Raw genomic sequence first — 6,000 nt, 5'->3', positions numbered from 1 at the left:
ACTAAAAAAAGGAAAGCTAGTTACTTTCTGCCGCTCGGAGTGGCCCACCTTCGGCGTAGGGTGGCCCTCCGAAGGAACTTTCTGTCTCTCTATTATTACTAAGGTAAAAACTAAGATTTTCCTACCAGGGCGGTCAGGACATCCTGATCAAACTCCTTATATTCTAGTGTGGCAGGATCTTGTGGAAAACCCACTGCCCTGGTTAACCCCGTTCATCCCTGAGCCCTGCAAGGTCCTAGTAACGCGACCTGCGAGACAAAGGACCCCCTCTGCTCCTTCGGCCCCTGTGCTGCCAGATAGCCAGGACCCCCTATCGTTAGAACCCACACTTCCCCCACCATATCCGCGCCCTATCCTGCAGGACCCAGTCCCCCAGGGTGGTGCTTCCGTGGAGAGAGACCGAGAAGCAGAAGCAGCCGAAAGCAAAAGTAACCCGGGGGGGCCGGCCGGCCGAACACGAGGCTGCGTGCAGCGTGACCAAGCTTCCCGACTCCCCGACTCTACTGTGGCCCTGCCCCTCAGAGAGATAGGATCGCTCAATGATACTGGGCTCCCCCGTCTCATGTATTGGCCTTTTTCCACTAGTGATTTGTACAACTGGAAGTCCCAAAATGCTCGGTTCTCAGATAATCCCAAAGATCTAACCTCGTTGTTAGATAGTGTCATGTTTACTCACCAGCCGACCTGGGATGACTGTCAACAGCTCCTCCGAATCCTGTTCACAACGGAGGAGCGGAAAAGGATCCAGATTGAGGCCAGGAAGCTGGTTCCAGGAGATGATGGCCAGCCAACTGCAAATCCTGACCTCATCAATGCGGCTTTTCCTTTGACCCGACCCAGATGGGATTACAACACGGCAGAAGGTAGGGGACAACTGCTCATTTATCGCCAGACTCTAATGGCGGGTCTCCGGGCTGCAGCTCGCAAGCCCACCAATTTGGCTAAAGTATATTCTGTGCTACAAGGTAAGACAGAAAGCCCCGCTGTGTATTTAGAGAGATTAATGGAAGCCTTCAGACAGTTTACCCCTATGGACCCGGAAGCACCGGAAAATCAGGCAGCCGTAGTAATGTACTTTGTAAACCAGGCAGCACCAGATATTAAAAGAAAACTCCAGAAATTAGAGGGTTTAGAGGGAAAGCAGATTCAGGACCTCCTTCAGATGGCCCAGCGAGTCTATAATAACAGGGATACTCCAGAAGAAAAACAGTTTAAGGCAACTAAAGAAATGACCAAAGTCTTGGTAGCAGCTTTCCCCCAGGCAGGGAATGGCCAAAGCAGAAAGCAGACAAAGCAAGGCTCTAGGCAAGGATTAGAAAAGGATCAGTGTACTTATTGCAAGGAACATGGTCACTGGATTAAAGACTGCCCAAAGAAACGGAAACCAGCTAACCCTACCTCCGTACTCGTTACCCAGGACTCTGACTAGGGAGGACGGGGTTCGGACCCCCTCCCCGAACCCAGGGTAACTTTGCAAGTGGAGGGGTCCCCAGTTCGCTTCTTGGTCGATACTGGGGCAGAACGCTCAGTCCTAACCAAACCAATTGGAAAAACGTCTAAGAAAACATCCTGGGTGCACGGGGCCATAGGCATCAAGAAATACCCCTGGACAACCCAGAGAACTGTAGACTTAGGAACGGGAAAAGTATCCCATTCCTTCCTCGTCATCCCAGAAAGCCCCTGCCCCCTACTAGGGAGGGACTTGCTAACAAAAATGGGGGCCCAAATCCACTTTGAGCCAGAAGGGCCCAAGATAACTGATTCCCAAAACAGGCCAATATCTATCCTGACTGTCACCTTAGAAGATGAGTACAGACTCCATCAAAAGCAAAAGCCCCCTGATCAGGAAATTGACTCTTGGCTCCAGCGTTTCCCTGAAGCGTGGGCAGAAACTGGGGGCTTGGGGCTAGCTAAACATCGACCTGCCATATTTGTGGAAGTTAAGCCAGGGACGGATCCGGTTCGGGTTCGGCAATATCCTATGCCCCTAGAGGCGAGAGAAGGGATCACGCCTCACATCCGCCAGCTTTTAGACCAGGGAGTCCTGCGGGCTTGCCACTCGCCATGGAACACTCCGCTGTTACCCATTTGTAAACCCAACATACATCCTACTGTGCCCAATCCATACACCCTTCTAAGTGCCTTACATCCTGAAAAACAATGGTATACCATTCTTGATCTAAAAGATGCTTTCTTCAGTCTTCCTCTGGCTCCCAAAAGTCAAGAACTCTTTGCATTTGAATGGACTGATCCTGAGAGAGGCATCAACAGTCAGCTAACATGGACCAGGCTGCCACAAGGGTCCAAGAACTCGCCGACCCTGTTCGATGAAGCCCTTCATGAAGATCTGGGTGAGTACCGGCGGCAACACCCTGAAATAACTCTTTTGCAGTATGTTGATGATCTCTTAATAGCAGCCAAGTCCCCGGAAACTTGTGTTCAAGGGACTGAGGACCTCTTGAAGACTCTGGGGGAGCTAGGCTACCGAGCCTCAGCAACAAAGGCTCAGATCTGCAAGCCGGAGGTAACTTATCTGGGGTACCTATTAAAAGGGGGGCAACGCTGGCTAACCAAAGCCCGAAAGGAAACAGTCCTACGCATCCCTAGACCCCAGTCGACACGGCAAATGAGAGAATTCCTGGGGTCGGCAGGGTTCTGTAGGTTATGGATACCCGGATTTGCTGAGTTAGCCAAGCCCCTATACCAGGCAACAAAGGAACGGCAGCCCTTCAATTGGACGGAAGAGGCTGAGCTGGCCTTCCAACAAATCAAAACTGCCTTGTTATCAGCCCCCGCGCTGGGGCTCCCTGATGTCTCCAAGCCCTTCCACTTATACGTGGATGAAAGTAAGGGTGTTACAAAAGCCGTGTTAACACAGTACCTAGGCCCCTGGCAGAGGCCAGTCGCCTATTTGTCAAAGAAATTAGATTCAGTGGCTGCTGGCTGGCCACCCTGCCTCCGGATAATCGCGGCGACCGCCCTAATGGTCCGGGACGCTGATAAACTTATCATGGGGCAAGAGTTGCGCGTTACAACCCCGCACGCCATTGAAGGCGTCCTCCGGCAGCTGCCGGACCGATGGATAATGCCCGGCTCACCCACTATCAAGGACTGCTGTTAAACCCCCTCAGAATAACTTTTCTGCCCCCAACCTCTTTAAACCCTGCTTCACTGCTGCCAAATCCAGACTTGGACACCCCGTCCCATGAGTGCACTGAGATACTGGCTCAGGTGCATGGGGTGCGGGAGGACCTGCAAGATCGTCCGCTCCCCGACGCAGAACTCATCTGGTTCACTGATGGCAGCAGCTTCGTCCAGCAAGGCCAGCGGTATGCAGGAGAGGCTGTAACGTCAGAGACTGAGGTAATCTGGGCAGAACCCTTGCCCCCAGGGACATCGGCCCAAAGAGCCGAACTGGTAGCACTCACCCAAGCCCTCACCCTAGGGGCAGATAAAAAACTAACAGTATACACAGATAGCCGCTATGCTTTCGCCACTGCGCACATACATGGGGCCATCTACAGAGAGAGGGGACTATTAACAGCTGAAGGCAAAGAAATAAAAAACAAGCAAGAGATCCTAGCTCTATTAACTGCTTTGTGGAAACCAAAGAAATTGGCTATCGTACATTGCCCTGGGCATCAGAAACCAACTACGCCAATTGCTCGAGGCAACTTCTTAGCCGACCAAACCGCACGGAGCATAGCAAAGGCTCCCAGTCAGCTCCTTGCGCTCCAGCTCCCTGATCCAGGCCTGCGAGACTTGCCATGTTTTCCCGATTACTCCGAACAGGACCGCAAGTGGATGGACACGCTTCCCCTAAAGCAGGTTCAGAATGGGTGGTGGACTGATATCGATGACCAAACCATCCTACCAGAAAAATTAGGATGGCAGGTATTGGAACACATCCACCGGACAACCCACCTGGGTGCCTGGCGAATGATAGACTTAATCAGGCACGCCAAGTTCAGGATCAGGCGCATAGCTGAACTGGCCAGCAATGTTACAACAAATTGCAAAGTTTGCCAACTGAACAACGCTTACTCCCGAACCCAAGCCACCGCAGGGACCAGGTTTAGAGGAACTAGGCCTGGTGTCTATTGGGAGATAGATTTCACAGAGGTAAAACCCGGGAAATATGGGTATCAGTACTTACTTGTCTTTGTAGATACTTTTTCAGGATGGACAGAAGCATTCCCAACTAAGAGAGAAACTGCTCAGGTTGTAGCAAAGAAAATTTTGGAAGAAATCCTCCCCAGGTATGGCTTTCCCATCCAGATAGGGTCAGACAATGGACCAGCCTTCATTGCTAAGGTAAGTCAGGATTTGGCTTCCATTCTTGGGGCAAATTGGAAATTACATTGTGCTTATAGGCCCCAAAGCTCAGGACAGGTAGAAAGGATGAATCGGACCCTAAAGGAGACCTTAACTAAATTGACCATGGAGACTGGCGCTAATTGGGTAGTACTTCTCCCCTACGCTCTGTTCCGGGCCCGGAATACCCCTTACAGACTGGGCCTCACCCCATATGAAATCATGTATGGCAGACCCCCACCCCTGGTTCCCAGTCTAAAAGATGACCTACTCAAATCTGAAACCGAAAATGTCTCTGAGCTCTTGTTCTCCCTACAAGCCTTACAGAAAATTCACCAGGAAATTTGGCCCAGGCTACGAGAACTGTACGAAACAGGACCTCCGCCGACGTCCCATCCGTTCCAGCCAGGAGACTGGGTCCTAGTCAAGCGCCACTGGCAAGAGACTCTCCAACCCAGGTGGAAAGGACCACTGCAAGTACTCCTGACTACTCCCACCGCTCTCAAGGTAGAAGGCATCGCTTCATGGATCCACTACACACATGTCAAACCAGTGGACCCAACATCCGACCTTCTTGGGCCGTCTGGACCACCGGTTACATGGACTGTAGACAAAGCTAAGAACAATCCCTTAAAGCTAACCCTGCGCCGTCATCCCCATAGCCGTAACCATGTCTAGCTTACCTATGCTCTTATGCCTTATGCATCTGACTCTCCTCACTGCTGCGCCGTCTAATCCCTATGTCTGGAGGTTCTGGCTCTATGAGAACAAAACTCACCCTGGAGAAACCTCCCAGGCGGGTCCTCAAAGAAGAATGCTGTTTCTATATAAATGAGTCAGGGTTAGTTGAGGAGAGAGTTCAACGCCTACATAAACTAAGCTTAGAAATGAAAAAGCAACAATTCACTACAGCAGCTAACAATTGGTGGAACTCTTCCATGTTTTCTCTTCTAGCACCCTTTTTAGGTCCCCTAATGTCTTTACTGCTTCTATTAACTATAGGCTGTCTTTAATCTCTTAATCCCATCATTTTCTTTGTAAGCTGAGGAGGATATATGTCACCTCAGAACCCTGTGATGATTGCCTTAACTGCACAAATTGTTTGTGGAGCATGTATGTTTGAACAATACGAAATCTGGGCATCTTGAAAAAAGAACAGGATAACAGCGATGTTCAGGAAACAAGGGAGGTAACCTTGAACTGGCCGCCAGTGAGCCGGACAGAACAGAGCCATATCTTTTCTCCTTTTGCACACAAATAGGAGAGATATCGCTGAATTCTTTTTCTCAGCAAGGAATATCCCTGAGAGAGAGAATGCGCTCTGAGGGTAGGCCTATAAACGACCCCCTTAGAGGTGTGCCGCCTTTTACAGTTGAAGCCGAAGGGATGAAATAAGCCCCGGCCTACTGTAGTGCTCTCAGGCTTATTAGGATGAGGAAATTCCCACCTAATAAATTTTGGTCAGTCAGGTTGTCTGCTCTCAAACCCTATTTCCTGATAATATGTTATCAATGACAATGCGTGCCCAAAATTTCATTAGCAATTTTAATTTTAATTTTAACGCCATCCTGTGATCTCGTCCAGTCTCCATTTGCTTCGTGATATTCTGTTACTTTGTGAAGTATGTAATCTCAGTGTCGTGATGACAATGGTGGTTTTGTTGAAAAGAAAAGGGGGAAATGTGAG

General features: G+C 50.0%; 1 protein-coding gene across 2 annotated transcripts in view; it reads right to left on the bottom strand.

The window, feature by feature from the left end:
* Nucleotides 1-6,000, bottom strand: part of RELL1 (RELT like 1) — a 100,479-nt gene that overhangs the window by 63,278 nt on the left and 31,201 nt on the right. The window lies entirely within an intron of this gene.

The sequence above is a fragment of the Piliocolobus tephrosceles genome, chromosome 3 (genome assembly GCF_002776525.5).
Source record: "Piliocolobus tephrosceles isolate RC106 chromosome 3, ASM277652v3, whole genome shotgun sequence".
NCBI classification, from domain to species: domain Eukaryota; kingdom Metazoa; phylum Chordata; class Mammalia; order Primates; family Cercopithecidae; genus Piliocolobus; species Piliocolobus tephrosceles.
The sequence above is the reverse complement of the archived record's forward strand: the minus strand, read 5'-3'. Positions and strand labels throughout refer to the sequence as shown.